The 18,649-nt window shown below is 61.0% G+C and overlaps 1 protein-coding gene across 3 annotated transcripts in view; it reads right to left on the bottom strand.

The window, feature by feature from the left end:
- CHL1 (cell adhesion molecule L1 like) overlaps positions 1-15,889 on the bottom strand; it is a 106,938-nt gene extending 91,049 nt beyond the window's left edge. For all 3 annotated transcript variants that reach the window (XM_037049529.1, XM_037049531.1, XM_037049530.1), the window contains exon 1: positions 15,510-15,889. The gene's annotated coding sequence lies outside the window, so the exon portion shown is untranslated. The remainder of the gene's footprint in view (positions 1-15,509) is intronic.
- Between the last annotated feature and the right edge of the window lie 2,760 nt (positions 15,890-18,649).

Raw genomic sequence — 18,649 nt, 5'->3', positions numbered from 1 at the left:
TAAAACCCTTACCAAAAGGTCGCTTAATTTTATGGACATTTCAACCAGAAAAAGAATTGGGGGGGCGGTTTGGTGAATAATGACTCCCAAAGATGTCCCCATCTTGTGCTGGCACCTGTGAGTGTGTTGCCTTGCCTGGGAGATGCAACCTGGCAGATGGGACAAGGACCGGAGTCAGGAGCTCACCTTGGACTATGGGAACAGCGGGCCCAGAGCTCACAGGGTCGCTACAGGAAGAAGGCGGGGCTGTGAGCACCAGGGAAGGTCACCTGAGGACGGCGCAGCGCCTCAAGGGAGGCCGTTCAGAACCCGATGGAGACGCTCAGACCCCACTATCCCCTTCCCTCAGGTCCCCCCACACACAGCACCAGGCACGCGCGTTAAGCGGCGCCCCAACCTCAGTGCCCATCGAATGTGCGGGAACGTTCGTTGTGCTTCAGAGCAGCCGCAAGGACAATGAAGCCTCCTCCTGGCTTTGCAAATCCCGCCTCTTCCCCCGGCAGCTTCTCCTCCTACGTAGGCCGGAGGTCAAGTTCCCCCATTCTGACCGACCGCCGCCCCTCCCCGGCTGCTCCAGCGCCCAGGGCACATCGCACTCACTGGAGTGCACGCCCCAGGCTTTACGAGGACTGCAGGTCCCTGACCTGTCCCGAGCAGGGACCCGGAAGATGAGCGCGTGCGTATCAAAACACCTGACGGGCCTGCACTCAGTGGGGACCGTAAGCAACTGTCGAATTCACCCTGGAATTCACCCCCCAGCAGGGTGATTTCGCGAAGCAAGAACCTCCTAACTTTTCACCGAACCATTAACAGTAGGACACCAAGAGCCCAGGCACCTGCCACGCATTCGCTCGGGCGTCTCCGCTCGCTCCTGGGTCCGACTTCGCGCCCTGGAGACGGACTTTCCGCGCAGAGATGACTCTGCGTCTGGTACTCGCTCTGGCCATGACGTGAGCGCGCAGCCCTCCGACGTCCCTACAGACCTTCCTGGCTGCAGAAAACTGAACTCTCAGGCAGATCCGAACGTGTCACCGACAGCACTGCGACCTGCCCAGTCTCCCTGTTTCGTAAAGAGCGCGCCGGCTGGCAGAAGTGTGGGGCTGAAATTTAAGGACGCGGTGTCCCCACTGCCTGAACGTTTGTGGTGCCCTGTCCTTGTTCCCCATGGGCACGGGGGTTTCATTCACAGCAGCGGACGAAAACCTTCGTTTAAGTCAACGTCCTTTTCCATGAGCCAGTTAAAAATTTAACTGCACAATGGGAGATGGCACAGAGATATGACAAGTATGACAAAAGGTGCTGAGCTTCGGGGACTAGTGAGGGACCGGCTGCTTGAAGAAGGACAACAGGACACATGTCTGACAGATGGAGGAGGGCGGGGAGCTGCTTAGCAACAGGAGGGGCATCTGGGGACACAGAGACTCCCAGGGGAGGCATGAGGCCGAGCCCAGGGTGACAGTCACTGGCCTGGGAAGTGGTGGGAGCCGGGGGACATTTTCGGAGAGCGACGCCACGGTCAGTGACAGGGGAGAAAGGGGGCGGCCCCCGTGACATTCAGGCCCTCGTGGAGTAGTGTGACTACAAGAGGCAGAAGCCCAGTGAGGGAAAGGGCACAGCGGTCTCCTGATCAGAAGACTGAGCAAGGAATTTTCCGGAAGGGTTTGCGAGAAACGAATGTCAGTGTGGCGAGGAGCTGGCTGCAGCAGGCTGTGGTCATCTGAGAGCAGAGACGGCTGGCCCGGTGACAGAAACGGTCATCCGCTGAAGCTCGCCCGGCACAAAGCGGGTCCCCGAGGCGGTGAGGACACTGACCCGCAGAAACCGCGCGCACCCGCAGGAACCCGTCCGAACAGACTCCGTGGCGGTTTCACTGCAAACGCAGAAATCTCAGTCCACCACCCCCACCACTTCTTACCTCGCCTTCTGAAACCTAAGAAAGCAGAATTTGAAATGTATGAAGTTCCAGGTCATGTCCTCTAAACGCAAAACTCCCAGAAAACAGGACGAGTCCCCTGAGACCACAGGAAAAAGAGGAGGAGCTCCACGGAGCCCCGCCCTCCCCTCTGAGCACAGACCTGCCACCAGGGCCACCCGCGGCCATATCGCCACGTGGCCTAAATCCCTGACCCGCAGAACCACGGGCTTGCGCGCAACACGGCCCTGGCTCTGAGTTACTGTCTAAGGTGGGGGACGGCTTGTCATGTCAGAAGAGGGGACCGGAGCGATGCCCCTTCACAGCTCCTGGACCTGCTGCCCGGTCCCCCTTCGGAGCCACTTCCTCCCATGCCCCACTCAGCCACACATGAGCCAGCCGGCAGGTGCTTTCCTCCCGGCGCCGAGCAGCTAACATGTTCCCTCGAGGCTCCCGGGTGCGGAACGCAGGCCTGCTGGGTCGCAAACGCCGGAAGGCATATGGCGAATTCCCCACAGGCGACGCAGCAAAATGCACGACAGAGCAGCAGGAGCCCCATTTCGGAAGCCCATGCAACGGGGACGGGGACGGCGCGTTCAAAGCAGGCCTCCCCTGGACGGCTTCCGGAAACCTCGCGGCGCGCTCCCCGTGGGGGCCGCAGCATCTTCCTCCACGCGGAGGCCCTGCCTCCAGGAGGCCAGCGCGGCCAGGGGCGCGCCTCCTGCTGCAGTTCTGCGAGTGGACCTACCGCCGTAAAGCGCTCCCTTGCGAGGGAAGGGGTCCCACGGGATTTTCCGGCAAATGAAATACACCAAAATTTGCTTTTCAGTTTCAAACCATGTCATGACTCCTGAGAGATCCAGGGTCACCCCCCACACACCCACTCTGACTGCTGGGGGTCTTCTTCCCGCCCCTTCTCACCTTTCCCTCCGCGGGGGCGGTGGCCTGCGCCTCCTTTGTCTGTGAGTGAATCTGGAAACGTTCCTTCCTCTGTTCCAGCTTCAGTTTACACTGCCGTCCACTCAACTAAAACTGACAGTCCTGCTGGTCAGGATGGGTTTGAGGTCGAGACTGGGCAGCCAGTGACCTCGGGCAGTCTGTCCAGAAGGAAACACTCGTGTTTCGGTGGCTTTTGACAGAGACCAGACTGAGGTTGCCACGAGGCCTTTCGCATTCAGGTTGCAGACACTGGCCTCGGAAGTGAGCACTGCGGCTGCCAGAGGGGAGACTCTCCGTGAATCCGGCGCCTGTGATCCTCACTGTTTGCTCTCCGCACTCTGGCCTGCCGCGGTAAATCCGCAGGGGGCATGGCGGGGTGCTGGCAGCAGCGGACAAAGACGGACACCATCCCGCATCGTTCGGTATTTTAGGACAACCGTCAAGATAAACTGGGATCGGGGACTTCAGACCACACAGCGATCACAGACTGATAGACCACTCTGTAAAACCCACGGCCCCCAATCTCACTGTTCGAAGTTTGGGGACCGGGATCGGCTGCACAATGACCGTTTTCCACTTCCGCTCGATCTGAGTCGTGAGCAGGGTGCATCCCACCCCAACCACACACACCCAGCTGCCCAAATGAGCCTGCTCCCTTCATGGGACCAGTTTTAAACGACCAACAGGGGACTGGGGGTCAGTCTTCAAAGACAATAAACGCAGTGCACCTCCCTTTAAATGGGCCCAGCCCTGGGTACCCCACACTCCCCGTGGCTCCGGGAAATTGTCCTGGTTTCCGTGGAGAGCTCACCGGACACTGCCCTATGCCATCCAGCCTGTCACCTGCGTCCTCTGTGAGCTTGGGGAAGGAAGGAGGGCAGGCTCCCTCAGCCCCCCTCAGCAGCTCTGCGGGGGTGGGAGGCCGAGGAGGCACCGCACACACTCCGCTGAGGCCCTGAGTACCAGGCGGTGCCAGGNCAAGATAAACTGGGATCGGGGACTTCAGACCACACAGCGATCACAGACTGATAGACCACTCTGTAAAACCCACGGCACCCAATCTCACTGTTCGAAGTTTGGGGACCGGGATCGGCTGCACAATGACCGTTTTCCACTTCCGCTCGATCTGAGTCGTGAGCAGGGTGCATCCCACCCCAACCACACACACCCAGCTGCCCAAATGAGCCTGCTCCCTTCATGGGACCAGTTTTAAACGACCAACAGGGGACTGGGGGTCAGTCTTCAAAGACAATAAACGCAGTGCACCTCCCTTTAAATGGGCCCAGCCCTGGGTACCCCACACTCCCTGTGGCTCCGGGAAATTGTCCTGGTTTCCGTGGAGAGCTCACCGGACACTGCCCTATGCCATCCAGCCTGTCACCTGCGTCCTCCGTGAGCTTGGGGAAGGAAGGAGGGCAGGCTCCCTCAGCCCCCCTCAGCAGCTCTACGGGGGTGGGGGGCCGAGGAGGGACCGCACACACTCCGCTGAGGCCCTGAGTACCAGGCGGTGCCAGGTTGTTTTGCTGTTCAATACAGTAATGGGCTTTTAATGGCTGCTGCCCAAAATTACACTGGAGAAACATGGTTTATTAGTAATAATAATAGCTGGCACTTTTATCTTCAAAGCACTTCCCAAATATTAGCTCGTTCATCCTCCACCCGCCCGGGCGGGAGGCTGCGGCAAACATCCTGTCCTCAGTTTACAGCCGAGAAGCAGGAACTGGGGCTCAGAGGCAGGTTCTGAGTAGGGAGGCCAGGAGGCCAGCTGCCGGGTGTGTGACTGGATGGCAGGCACTCTAGAGACGGCCCACCCCTTCGGAGGGGACAGTGGTGAAGGTCAACCCCAGTTTATTTGAACTGGACGCACATGAGTTGCCCCTGAATTGCTCCGTGCTGGTCCTTTATTTGAAGAAAACCTATTGTGTTCAACTCTATTCAGCGGAGTCAATTACATGCAGAAACCTGTGTGCACAGGAAACTGTCGATGCCCTTGAAACCCGACTCCGGGGAGTAACTGCCCAGGGTTGCAAAACCCAGGATCAGGTCAAATGTAAACACCTTTCTCCGGGCTTTGTTTCTGTCCATCCACTGGGATCTCTGTCACGGAGACTCTGTCTCAAATGGGCCAATGAGAGTAAACAGCCCCACGCGCTCTGTTCACTGTTCCGACCGTGCAGTTAACATTGTTACTGTTGCCATTGCCCACATTTTCCATTTCTTGCCATTATGTGACCGCCTGAAATGTTTTAACGCAAGGCGCCAATTCTCCAGTGTCATCGGATGCCTTTCACAGAAGTCCAGAAAGTCTCTGAATTGTTAACACGAGAATAAACGTATCGATCGAGAAGCCGAGCACCGAGCTCTGAGAAGCAAGCAGGGGTCGAACAAACGCCCAGAGCGAGCCTGGGGGGCCCGAGGAGGTGGGAGCTGCCCCCGCCAGAGGGAGGCAGGTGCGCCGATGCACCCCACCCCCCACTACCACCGCCTGCACCACAGACAGAGTCTCCTGGCGCCTCTTGGCCCTGGAGAACGGGATTTACATTTTGCACATTTAAAAAGTTAGCATTTGCTTCTAAATACCCCAAACCAAAACATCGAACACCTTCCTAAAATCCCAAATATGCTGACTGTGCCTAGAACACAGCTGAATTTGTTTTCCCTCCAAAACCGTGTCTTCGCTGATGCTGATAATAAAGATGTGTCCTCGTTATGACAGATGCCATCGCAAGTGGTTGGGGACCAGCCGCTGCCAACTGTTTCAGCCTCCTCTGGAGAGGCAGAGACTCACCTGTGCGGAGATGCCAGCCTGGAAGGCGGTGGGTGGCACCCAACCCCAGGGCGAGGGTGGCCTTCGTGCACCGACACCCCAGGGCATTGGAAATACCTCCATTGGCGGACGGTGCAGAGCGCCAGCGAGGCCAGGGAGGGAGAAGGCAGGTTTTCACTCGAGCGGGTGTCCGGGGCCAGGCCCCACGCACTTTCAGGCTGTAATCTGGGAGGGAACACAGACCTCCGCTCTCCCGAGTCCCCTCACGAAAGCCCCTCACCATCCACCCTCCGCGTTAGGGTTCCGATCCCCCTTTCAAATGCCTCGGGTCCTGGAACCTGTGTGCGTGTCGCCACGCCTCCCTCGGGAGGACGCCCTTGTAGCGGCCACGTGTTCGCGCCAGGTGATGAGACAGGAGGAACGGGCCGCACGTCCAGTCCTCGGTGAAGACCCGGGTCAAAGATCCCCCTGACCACGGGGCGTGGACGGCCACGGCCCACCTGGGAGACCACATCCCCGAGAAGAGGAAGGGCGACCCATGGCGGACTGAAAGTTGGTGTCAGCCCCCAGCCCCACGTGCTGAACCCCCATTCCGGGGGGGGCGGGGGTCCGCGGAGGTGACTGGATCACCAGGGTGGCCAGCCAATGGGGCCCACGCCCTCAGAAGGAGAGCCTGGGAGCGTGCCCCTGCCCCTACCTCCCTGCCAGGGCAACACGAGTCAGCCGTCTGCTGCCCAAAAGCAGGGACCCCTGACCTCAGACGACCCGGCTCCAGAGCCGTCTGTAAGCCTTGTGGCCCGGGGGGCTTTGTTCCAGTGGCCNTCGAACAAACGCCCAGAGCGAGCCTGGGGGGCCCGAGGAGGTGGGAGCTGCCCCCGCCAGAGGGAGGCAGGTGCGCCGATGCACCCCACCCCCCACTACCACCGCCTGCACCACAGACAGAGTCTCCTGGCGCCTCTTGGCCCTGGAGAACGGGATTTACATTTTGCACATTTAAAAAGTTAGCATTTGCTTCTAAATACCCCAAACCAAAACATTGAACACCTTCCTAAAATCCCAAATATGCTGACTGTGCCTAGAACACAGTTGAATTTGTTTTCCCTCCAAAGCCGTGTCTTCGCTGATGCTGATAATAAAGATGTGTCCTCGTTATGACAGATGCCATCGCAAGTGGTTGGGGACCAGCCGCTGCCAACTGTTTCAGCCTCCTCTGGAGAGGCAGAGACTCACCTGTGCGGAGATGCCAGCCTGGAAGGCGGTGGGTGGCACCCAACCCCAGGGCGAGGGTGGCCTTCATGCACCGACACCCCAGGGCATTGGAAATACCTCCATCGGCGGACGATGCAGAGCGCCAGCGAGGCCGGGGAGGGAGAAGGCAGGTTTTCACTCGTGCGGGTGTCCGGGGCCAGGCCCCACGCACTTTCAGGCTGTAATCTGGGAGGGAACACAGACCTCCGCTCTCCCGAGTCCCCTCACGAAAGCCCCTCACCATCCACCCTCCGCGTTAGGGTTCCGATCGCCCTTTCAAATGCCACGGGTCCTGGAACCTGTGTGCGTGTCGCCACGCCTCCCTCGGGAGGACGCCCTTGTAATGGCCACGTGTTCGCGCCAGGTGATGAGACAGGAGGAACGGGCCGCAGGTCCAGTCCTCAGTGAAGACCCGGGTCAAAGATCCCCCCGACCACGGGGCGTGGACGGCCACGGCCCACCTGGGAGACCACATCCCCGAGAAGAGGAAGGGCGACCCATGGCGGACTGAAAGTTGGTGTCAGCCCCCAACCCCACGTGCTGAACCCCCATTCCGGGGGGGGGGGTCCGCGGAGGTGACTGGATCACCAGGGTGGCCAGCCAATGGGGTCCACGCCCTCAGAAGGGGAGCCTGGGAGCGTGCCCCTGCCCCCACCCCCTGCCAGGGCAACACGAGTCAGCCGTCTGCTGCCCAAAAGCAGGGACCCCTGACCTCAGACGACCCGGCTCCAGAGCCATCTGTAAGCCTTGTGGCCCGGGGGGCTTTGTTCCAGTGGCCTGAGCCAGGGAAGGGGCTCCAGGAACCGGGGGACAAGGGCAGCACTGCGTGGGGGCCAGAGCTGCTCAGATGGCATCGCATCCTCCAGAGGCCAAGGCCTGGTCTGGGCGCCGGGTGCCCCTGGACAGAGAGCCCCGTGGCTCTGGCCCCAGCTTTCAAGGGGTGTGCGAGTAGAGCCTCTCCCTTAAGTCGCTGGTGCCGATGAGCACCAGGCCCACGGTAAACGGCCCACAGTGGCACCCCCCGCCCCCCAGCATCCGTCTGGCCCAGGCCCGGGCCTCTCTCGAGCACATGGCCACTGTTCAGTGATAGCGTCTCAATGGCTGGTCACTGCTAGTGTCTCACGGGACCAAGATCAATCGATCAGCTATCCCACGGTTAAGGAGGTTCTGGGAAATCCAGCCCCCTTACCTGCGGACAGGGCCATCTTCAACCTTGGACATGAACCTGGCAAAGCCCCCGGGCCCCATGACAGCCCTTGGTTTACACACAAACTCTGAATTTGCTCAAAAAAGAGAAACCTCACCAGTGAGGGGACACTCGTCTTACAAGGACAGGACCTGCCCGAGCAGAGGGGAGGCCGGGGTCTGGCTCTGGTCGCTCCCCACCGACCCGCCTGCTCTCTGGCCTGGATTCTGTTCCTCACTGTGCTGCTCACAACGTTCTTGTGAAGCCACATGAAAGGATGCGGGGACCTCCCCGCGGAGCAGAGCACTCCCAGGCAATGCAGGGCAGGACTTGAAAAACAGAGACCTCGGCCAGTGGTCAGAATGGCTGGAAACTCAGGCCCCACACCCCAGTTTCAGCACAGGCCACAGTTGCCTTCCCCCAGCCCTCTGCACACGAGAGGCATCAGGTTGTCCAAACTCATCCCATAATAAGCCCTCATTCCGCATCTGCCCTGGAGGTTGTCAGCGCAGCAACAAACTGGACCCCCACGGGGCTCTCACAGTCTCTGGGGTTCAGAGGACCAGGTTCCTCTGACCCCGCCACAGGCCTGTCCCTAATACTTGGGGGTGGATTCCCCCCAAACACACAGCCCCCCACATCATCAGGCTCTGGCCTGCTCCCCACCCCCCTCTACTGATCCCACTGTACAGAGAAGGGGGTCCCTCAGATGCCAGGGACTTCCAGCCGCCAGATGGCTCCAGGAGGGTCTCTGCCTCAGGGCCCCCATCAGGGCACACGCTTTTGTAGGGAGGGGCCTCTACAAACATGCCTGTCACCATGGAAGCCGAAACACGCCTTCTGCACAGTCCTCTCTCCTTCAGCCCCCCCTCATCTGGGGACACAGGGGGAAACACGGGGATGGACATGTTTGTTACGTAGTTTGGTGGCTGCCGCAGACCCCGCCTCTGCACAGGAGCCTGTCCACTACTCGGTGATGGGGGACCTGGGGTGAGGGGGATGACAAAGGGACAGGAGGCGATGGCCCGGAGTGCGAGGGCCGCAGGTCTCCATGCTGTCTGCTTCCGGCATCGGGAGCTCATTCCTCCCACCACCTGCAGGTCACCACCAGGAGGCCCAGAGGATGCTGGGTGGCCTCGCTCAGGAATTAGGAGCCTGTGGCCTCAGGTCTGTCCTCCGCCTTCCGCCCCCCGGTCTGTGTGGGGACACTGCCCCAGGGCGGAGGGGAGGTTGCAGGACAGGGACAGGAACGGGAGACCTGGCCAGCAGCCACAGCCCCGCCCCGCTGTCCCTCCAGAGCTGTCCTTCTCCCCTCCTCCCTGCAGCCTCCCTGCCCCGTTGTCCCAATGCCGAGGACGGGGCAGCTCCAAGGCACTCCTGCGGCCCCCCTCAAAAAGATGCGCCCCCCCTCTCTGATCTCCTTCCAGCTGCCCCCTGCCAGAGGGCGGACTTTCCCCGGAGGAGACACCGAACTCTGGGTCCTCCGAGACCACCACGCAGACCTGCTCCCCAGGTCCTGCGACACCGCCCACCCGCTGCCACCCCCGCATTCAGGGCAGATCCTGCCAGGGCATCATGTTTCTCCAGATAAGTCAGAAATCACCAGTTTTTAAATATTGGCTGACACCTCAGGCCAAACAAAACACACATGTAAGTCGGGTTCAGCCCAAGGGACACTGGCTTGGATCCTAAATAGACTAAGGGTGCCTCTTCTTCAGGAAAACAAGTCTGTTTTTCACCACAGCGCACGGTCATCAGGAGAAAGGCAGCGCTGCAGGCCCAGGCCGCTCAGCCGTCCGGTCCCGCAGCAGGACCCTCCCTCCTTGCCCGGCTGAGACCGAGAGGCCAAACAGAGAGACATCCGGAACTCGGAGGCCACGGGAATCCTTCCTGGACTTGTCCCCCATCCTAACACACAAATCCCACCAAACGGCACCCTTTCCACTGTGCGGGCCCCTCCACTGGCCTGCACACGCGGGAGAACGGCTCCTTTCCTGCCCTCTCTGTGCGGCACACGGCAGAGGGACAAGGCGTGCCCCCTGAACGGGGAGCACACGCCAGCTCTTCCGAGGATCAAGTGCTGGTCACACCCAAGGGGCAAGGAAGCAGCCCCTCAGAGTTTAGCCAAAGCCCCTCCTTTTCCAAGCCCATTTCATGAAGGGGAGGTGACCATGTCAGGGCCTGGGGCCCACGGCATCTTACAGGCCCCGCCCAGGTCCCCGGCTCTGGTTGCCCCCCTGGGGGCACCCGCCTGCTCCCTACCCAGGGCTCTCACTGAGCGGTTCTGGCCGGCGCCTTCTCCAAGCTCCCGGGGGGAGTCCCGTCTGGGCCAAGCCTGACAACAACCCCTTGGAGGAGCTGTAAAACATCAGAGTCATTGCCAGTGCGGGTGCCCAGGCCTTTCTGTCTGATTGTGCCTCGGTCCTGGCTCACACTGGTTCACATTCACAACATCACACACCCACACCCATACACACACACACCCATCTCTCTATCCACCCACGGAATAGGAGGGGCATAAGTATTACAAGCAGAGACAGAATTAACTGAGTGCTTAACACGTCCACCGAGCTGTCTACACAGACCGCCCCACGTCACACTCACAATAATGCCCACGAGCTGGGTGTCACTACGGCCCCTCATTTCCGCAGGACGCAGGCTGAGCGGGCTGACAGCGACCAGCCAGGGCCACACTCAGGGGAGCCCGCAGACATGGCCTCAGCACCCGGCACCCTCTCGGGGCCTGCAGGGCATCTGACGCTGCTCCCTAGAAACAGGAGGCATTTCTGGATGCTTCAAACGTGCCCTGGAGGGCGTCACCACCTGAGGAGGGGAAGTGCGACGCAGGCTGACATTCACAGGCCGGGTCGGAAAAGGGTGCGTCATGGTCCCGGGGTCCCCTAGGGAGAGGGGGCTCCGAAGACAGGCGGCCGGGGCTGGGCCGAGCGCCTGCAGGGAAGCCCGGGGCCACGGCGCAGGAGAACCCGGCCAGGAGCAGCGAGCGTCTGGCCGCCTCCCACATGGCACCGAGCTCCCTCCGGCCAGGCCGCCTCCCCCTGCACGTCTCAGCTTGCGCCGGTTCGGCCCGCGCACCGGGGCTGGAAGACTTCGGCCCGTTTAGAATCCCCTTTGCGTCTATGACTGAGAAACTGTGCACGAATCCCGACAACTCGCACACACGCCTGGCAACTCGACTCCCAGCCGGATACACAAGTTGTGACCTTCGGGCACCACCAAACCGACGTGAAGAGGAAGCAAACATTTTTACAGGAAATAAATTCATAAAAGCCGAAAGCAGAATGTGGTTTCTCCTTGTGCTGTCGCCGTCTCAGCAGAGGGGTAAGGTGCGCGGGGTCATTTTTTACCCACAATACATAAAATCTCAATTAGATATGGTCTATTTGTGCACTGACTAAAAACATTCGTTCACAAAACAGAATTTTCTGGTTTCCTGGATAAATATACCAGAAGAAAGCGCGGGATGATGTCAGGTTGCCAAGCAACCGCGGCCCTATTCCCGGCCGGGATCAATCCGCTCATTCACCAGGCTCCCCGCCCCAGCGCCGGAGAATTCCACCCGATTCCTTTCTTGGGAAAATTATAGTGACTTTCGGCAACACAATAACACTTTTATTCTCAGAAGATAAACTTGGATGTTCCTTTCATCCAAGGGCTCTGTTAATTCATTATTCTCCACACGGCGCTAATGAGAAAGCTATAATTAACTCACTACTCCGCCGCGACGCAGATACAACCAACCGCAGCGATCAGTGATGTTTAAGGTGTTAACCCACGAGAGTAGAAAACAGTCTTTCCTCCAAGGAAGAGGCGGCGAGAGGAGCGGGCAGCGTCCCTGGTTAAACGGAGAAGCCTCTCCTTCCTCCCCCACCCCCCCCCGCCCCCAAATGGGGGGAGGCCCCTGACAGCCCAAATGCCAGAGGCTCGCCTTCAATGGCTGAGAGAATGGCTCTGCGCCCACCCTCTCTGTCGGGAGGGGACGTGCGGTGCTGGAGAGTCACGGGGCCTTTCCTTTGAAAGGATGCTCAGCTCCGTGTGTTTCCAGGAAGGAGAGGAAGAATCTCCTGCTTCGCTCACTCATTAGCTGGGTTAACTTAGCCTGTTGTATGTAAATCACCATAGTAATTGCATTCTCCTCAGACTGAATCAGTTACAACGAGGCAGTAATCAAAACGCTCGCAATGGAGAAGGTAGTATACCCCGTCTGCATTTGAAAAGATCTTGGGGGGCGCCCACCAGGTCAGGTCACAGGGAGCACCGGTGGGAAGGGCCTTCCCACGGGGCGGCCTGGGCCTCCGGATCTCACCCCTGCCTGCTGGTGGTCCCCCCACCCCCCCCCACCCCCCGCCCCGCCCCGAGTCCACAGCTTTCTGCGGTCCCCCTGTGTCCTTGGCCTCACTCGGCTTCCCAGGTCACGGCTGCTCAGAGGTTTAGGGCAAACACACAACAGAGACAGGCTCAATTTTTGTCTCTAAAATACATTCCACCCCACAGCACTGCAGGTGGCCGTAAATCAGAGGCCAGAATCATTCCCAGCCAGTGACACACGCTGCCAGTGCTCCTGGCAGACAGCATGCAAATGATCGTGCGCGTCAGGCAAGCTGTCACACTCAGCCCTCTCGGTCCCTCTTCCAGAGGACAGAGTCACAGGGAAGGAGGGGGCGTTGTCACCGGAAAGTCAAACTCGGAGGCAGACTCTGGGCTGTGTGCTGAGGCCCATGGGGCTTCACCACCCCCGTCCCTTCAACCCTGAGGGTCTGCGGGCCCCTTCCTGCCACTCGGCTGCGAGACAGAGACTAGCTGGGCCCTGAAATGAGCCTTGGCCCTGGCTCTCACTCAGTCCTCCCTAGAGACAGCTTGGCCTCATCACTTCCACCAAGCAGCTGTGGGCCTGGCCACCTCCCACCGTCCCGGCTAAGGGAAAGGAAGTGGGAAGTGAAGCTTCTGTCCAGCAAATATTCTCTGAGGCCGGGTTTGCTTGTGAGGCCGTGGGAGCCGATGACAGAGACTCCCGTCTGGCTGTCCTGGCCTCAGATCGGACGCCTGCCTATATTTCAGTAGCTGATTCTCTTTAAAGAAGTCATTTTCTAACCTGTTCATTCGACACTGGTGTCCTGTGCTCGGAGCTCTGTCCATGGCGGTAGGGTCCACTCACCGCCCTGTGAGCTGGAGCCCTACCTAGCTGTGGGGCAGCCTTTCCTGAAAGGAGGACACCCCCGGCCATAGATGGAACAGGGAACAACCCACGCGTCTGTCCCTGGGGTCCTGCACCTGTGCTGTGATGTGGGCACGAACATGCCCGAGAGCGACTTCTGAGGGACTGCCTGCCACACCCGCCCACGGACAACCGCTCCTCTCCAGAGAGCCCCAGCCGATGCTCAGAGCTGTGCTCCACTGTCACTGGAGGCACAGCCACCTCGGCACTCGAGGCCCTGACACCGGGCGCTGGGTGACACGCCAGGCCCCAGAACCTCGTGGGGTCTCAAAGGCCACAGGTGATTCTGCAGAGAGGGGAATCAAGACGAACCCAGTGGCAACCTCAGAAGCAACACAGGAAGCCCGGCATTGACATTTTTTTTTGTCACTACATTTCCCCAAATAGCTTTCTTTTAAGAAAAAAAAATTTTTGAGAGAGAGAGAAAAACGTGGACTTGTTGTTCCACTGATTCGGGCACTCATCGGTTGCTTCTTGTATGCGCCCCGACCGGGGATGGAACCCACAACCTTGGCCTGTCAGGACACTGCAACCCACCCCGCACCCAGCCAGGCCCGAGGGGCCTCCGAGCTTCCGTCGCCGTCCACACAGGGACCCGCAGCGGGTCTGTTCGTGCCTGCAGCAGCCCGGGCTGGGGAGGAGGTGGCCTGCGCCGCAATACTACTAACATCCACTGGTATTCAAGGGGATTAGAGAGCAGAGTGGCTGGGTTTTCACTGCACACGCAGAGAAAGGAGAACACACAGCATCTCATCGAGCTGAGGAATGACTAATAACGACAGTCACGGGGTCCGCAACCGACTCCCGAGCGTTTACCACGCTGCAGACTACCAGGCTGGACCCTCTCCTCGGAGGACCTCATTCCAGTCCCAAAGGAAGGCACCCACATTGCCCCTGTTACTGAAAAGGGGAAACTGAGGCACGGGGTCCTGAGATCGCTCCTGCCAAAGCACACACCGCAGGCGGTGGCGCTGGAACCGGAACCCACGCCGGGACTCGGCCTGGCGCCCACCCAGGTGGCGCCCGGGTTGGCCACTCCGCGCGCACGCGCACGGCCACCCCGCTCCGGCTCCCGGAGCGCGCGACCGCGCACGCGCGTGCCCGCGGTCCCCGCCGGTTCTGCCTGCTCCTCCGCGGCTACCCGGGCGGGCGGGGCTGGACGCGGAGCCGGCCGGGGCTCGGTGCCGGTCCACCGCCCTGCGCTGCCCCGCACGCCTGCCCGCGCCGCCCCCACCCACAGCGCGCGCCCGGCCCCCACCCACCGCGCGGGGCCCCGGGCGGCTACCTGGACCCCGGCGCGCCTGCCCCCGGCGTCCCCGGAGTCTCGGCCCCGGACCGAGCGGGGCTGCGGGGCTGCGCGGCGGGCGGCCTCCCGCTCCAATCCCTGCTCTCCGAATTAATCACTGCGCCCGCGCCCGCCCCCGCCCTCGGGAAAAGGGGGGAAAGGAAAGGCGGGAGGAGGAGAGAGACAGGGCCGCGGGAGGGGCACCCAGAGGAGGGGGCGCGCGTGACCGGCATCTCCAGCTCCCCGGGTCGGTCCCGGGAGCCATGGCAACCACGGTCTCCAGCGCTCCGGCCCGCGGGGCTCCCGACTGCCCCCCACACCCGGTTTCTCCCCACCTGGAAATCCAGAGTCTGCCCCTCAAGCCGGCAGCGTGTGCGGAACCCCAGGGGTACTTGAATTCCTGTCCCGAGTGGGAGGAACACGAGGGCTGGGGGACTGCGCCCCGAGACCCCAGAGGCGGGCGGGGCGGGGAGGGTGAGGCGAGTGCCGGACTACGCAAACCCAGCGGGACCTCGGGCCCCCGGGAGATAAGGCTGGACTTCCACGGGAGGCGGGTTCCGGGACCCTCCGGGAGGGCGGGGAAGCGCGGGGTTCGGGAGGCGGGGGGGTGGCGGCTAGCCCGAGGGTCACCCGAAACGGAGCCGAGCCGAGAAAGTGGGAGCTGGAGGGACTCGGGGACCCAGCGCCTCCCTCAACGAATCCAGCCGTCCGGATGCACCCTCAGCCCCCGGGGACGCTGCTGGGAAAGGGTGTCCCTCCCGGGAGGGGCTGAGGGTCCCAGGGTTACCATGAGCCCCCTCTGCTGCCACAGTGGGGTGACCCCCAACCCGGCCCTGGAGCCAACCCCCCGCCCTCCCTGCGTCCCACCCAGAGTTGGGTGGGGAGCTGGACGACCCGGGGCGAGGCAGACACCTGCCGACCGCCTCACCTCGGACCCACCTGCGTCGCCTGTGGCACCGGCTCCGCTGGGCCCTTCTCCGGGGGTCTGGCTTGGAGCGGGAGAGGACGCGCTGGTCCCGATCCCGGCGCGCGAACCCCGAGTCCCCGGCAGCGCGGGTTGTGGCCGCGGGCGCGGAACCTGCTCGGGCTCGCTCGGCTCCACGCCCTCCCGCGCCGGCTGCTCGCGCCTCCGCTGCGCCCGCGTCTGCGCCGCCGCCCCCTTCGCTCCCTCCCGCGGGACGGGGGCGGTCGCGGAGAGCAAACTTTGACGGTCCCTGTCACGTCCGCGGCCGGAGGAGGTGGGCTCCCGGGCTCTGGGAGCGCAGAGGCAGGTCGGCGCGGAGCCCCTCCCGCCGGGCGGTTCGGCTCGGCGCCGCGGATCCGGGACGCGCGGGCCAGCCGGTCGCGCCGCCGCTCGCTGGAGGGCGTGGTGCCGCCGGCCCCGTGGCGGATTCCTTTGCTCCGCTCCTCGCGCAGAGGCGCGGTGGGGCTCACGCGTAATTACGAGAGGCTGCCTACCTCCGCGGGCTGCCGAGTTATTCCTTACATACATTAGGGGACCTACGCTGTTACCGTTTTAAAAACATTTTTGTCCGATACTTAACGGTCTGTGTTTCACCATGCTGTCCCCTACCGCTCGTCCCCTCTTCTGTTAAATCACTGTTGGGGGCGGGAGAAGGCGACGCGCGCCCGTTCCAAACGCAGAGGCCGTGCCCTGTGCCTCCTCCAGGCCGCCCAGAAATGTGGATTTTATTGCAGGATTCCAAAATCGTTTCGGAAAAGCGACTATCGTGTGCTGTGTACGTGACTTACACATCCCTTTCATGTTTCGGTCACCGTGATCGGATTTTCCAAATCTCTCACACAATGCTGCTTTAGGAAAACATGCTGTCAGGTCCCTTTGGTGGTGAGAGAACCCAGAGGGAATTCACACTCCGGCAGGGCAGTGAGGATGAGGACCTGGTGGTCTGGCCTTGCCCCGGGACGGCGTCCGGAGCTGTGAGCCGCCCTCACAGCGCCTTGGGGGGTGGGGGCTCAGGAGTCTGCTTCAGGAGCAGCTGAATACAACTTTTTTGAAAATGAATAAATAGGCTTGTAAATCTTCCTAATTGCTAACCTCGCAGCCGGGGTTCTGTCCGTTCATGTGTGGGCACAGCTCTCCCGGCTGTGCTGCAGACGGCAGATGCCAGCGAGGGCAGGCGTGGCCCTGCCTCTGAACTGCCAGGAGGCAGTGCTATCCNCCCCGTCCGCCCTGCCTCATCCGCTGAACTAGGAACAGAGGTGGCATCCCGAGGGACACTTCAACAGGGAAGCAGTGTCTAGAGGAGGACATCTCCAAGGCCAAGGAGGCAGAGAGCCCCTGGGTCCCAGCAGCTTCCCACCACAGGCTGCTCTCAGATGTGGCTCTTCCTTCCTCTGTGATTCGGTTGCTTCACTCATTAACGAGATACATTTACTGAGCACCTACTAGGTAGCAGTCACTGTTCCAGATATTAGGTCCAGTAGAACACTCAGCAGACCAGGCCAGTGGCTTCTGTTTAAAGCAAAGGTTTAACACGTGCTGCAGACTGGGAAACGCCGTGCCTGCCATGCAAAGATGAATCGTGGGTTCTCCTGCAGGGAGCCTCCCAGCCCCGTGTGGGGGGGTGGGGGGGGCGGAAACAGCCAGGCAGTGGGCCCGTGGCTGCCCAGGGTCTCCACAGGCCATCCCAAACACCCAGCCCCAACAGGAGACTTGAATGGGGGTGGGGGTGAAGGAGAAGGAGAGGGTGAGTAAGGAAAAAAGGAAGGAGGGAGGGAGACGAATCCTTATTCAAGAATGGAAAACAGTATGTGAGAGGAAGATGGAAAGTACTTTAGCCAAGGAAAGGATGTCATTTTAAAAGAATGCAGGACGGAGGCGGCGACTTCAATCTCCACGTCCAAAACTCACCTCCCAGCCCTCACCTCCAAGGACAGGTTCATTCTGCTGATTATCACCGGCAGTCCGCTGGAGGGGATGTGCTGACAGTGCCTGAGGCTGGGGCTGCTGGGAACCGCCCCCCCTGCACCCCAACCCCTCCCCCCCTGTGTCAGGCTGTCCCCTGTCTACCGTGACCCTGGTCCCTGGGGCGTCTGTGCTGCCATGGGCGCCGCAGAGTCTGCAATCCTACCTGGCCTGTGGGAATGGGGTTGTATTTAGCTTTGAAAAGTGTGGATTTATCTCTCCCAACTGAGGAAGGCCACGCAAAATAAAAACACGGTATCTGACCACAAAGGGATGGGAGAAAGGGGCTCTTTCGAGCACAGAAGCAGAAGCCCAGAGAGACAGGCCAGTCGTCTGGAAAACAGAGCAGGTTGTCAGACCTGGGGCCATTTCCGGCTTCCCCTGCTGATTTGCGGCGCGCCCTGGCCGGGACCGCGGCTGGTGTCCTTCCCAGAGTGAGGCCCTGGCAGGGCTGCCTGCGGCCCAGCCCAGGCGCCGGTGATGTGGCATCATTCCTGGAAAAACTGTGCAGCCCAAGAGCTGTAGTTTGGAAATGCCATTTCCGTCTAGCGGGTCTGATTTGCACAGCCCGACAGGGGTTTTCTGGCCAGCTGGCGGCTTCCCCGAGAGGGACGGGCTGGGCTGCCGAAGCCACCTGGGGAGCACAAAGCAGCCACCTGCCGGGGCGGTGCTCCCAAAGCAAAGGGGGAGGCGCTCAGCTGCGGGGTTGGGCTGCTGGTCAGTGCTCCTGTGACCAGTCCTTTAATGCGGGGACACAAGGACGTGCGTTGCCATCCAAGGGCCGCCCTTCTGGAACAAATGAAGAGCTGGAAGCTTGTGCATTAGGCCACGGATCATTATGCCACGGATCAGCACTGTGTGAGACGCAGGTGTGGGAGGCCATGCAACCAGATCCTGTCACTGGATTTTAAAGAAGCCAGGTAGCGTCTGGGCCGCTGTCCACGTGAGTCCGACCCACGAAGCTAAGATGAGGCTAAGTGCCTCAACTCTGATGCTTTAAGGCTTTTGAGGGTCACTTCCTGAGCCCACGACCACCCATCTGAAGGGCACGCCTCCCCGTCTCACCGGTGACCAAGCGTGGCCCCAGGGCTAAAGGGACAGCAGGAGACACGCTGTTGGCAACTCCCAGGCCACCCAGCTCCCCTCCCGTGTT

Source organism: Sturnira hondurensis, unplaced genomic scaffold (assembly GCF_014824575.4).
Source record: "Sturnira hondurensis isolate 20B ecotype Veracruz unplaced genomic scaffold, ASM1482457v3 Scaffold0006496, whole genome shotgun sequence".
Taxonomy (NCBI): Eukaryota; Metazoa; Chordata; class Mammalia; order Chiroptera; family Phyllostomidae; genus Sturnira; species Sturnira hondurensis.
The sequence above is the reverse complement of the archived record's forward strand: the minus strand, read 5'-3'. Positions and strand labels throughout refer to the sequence as shown.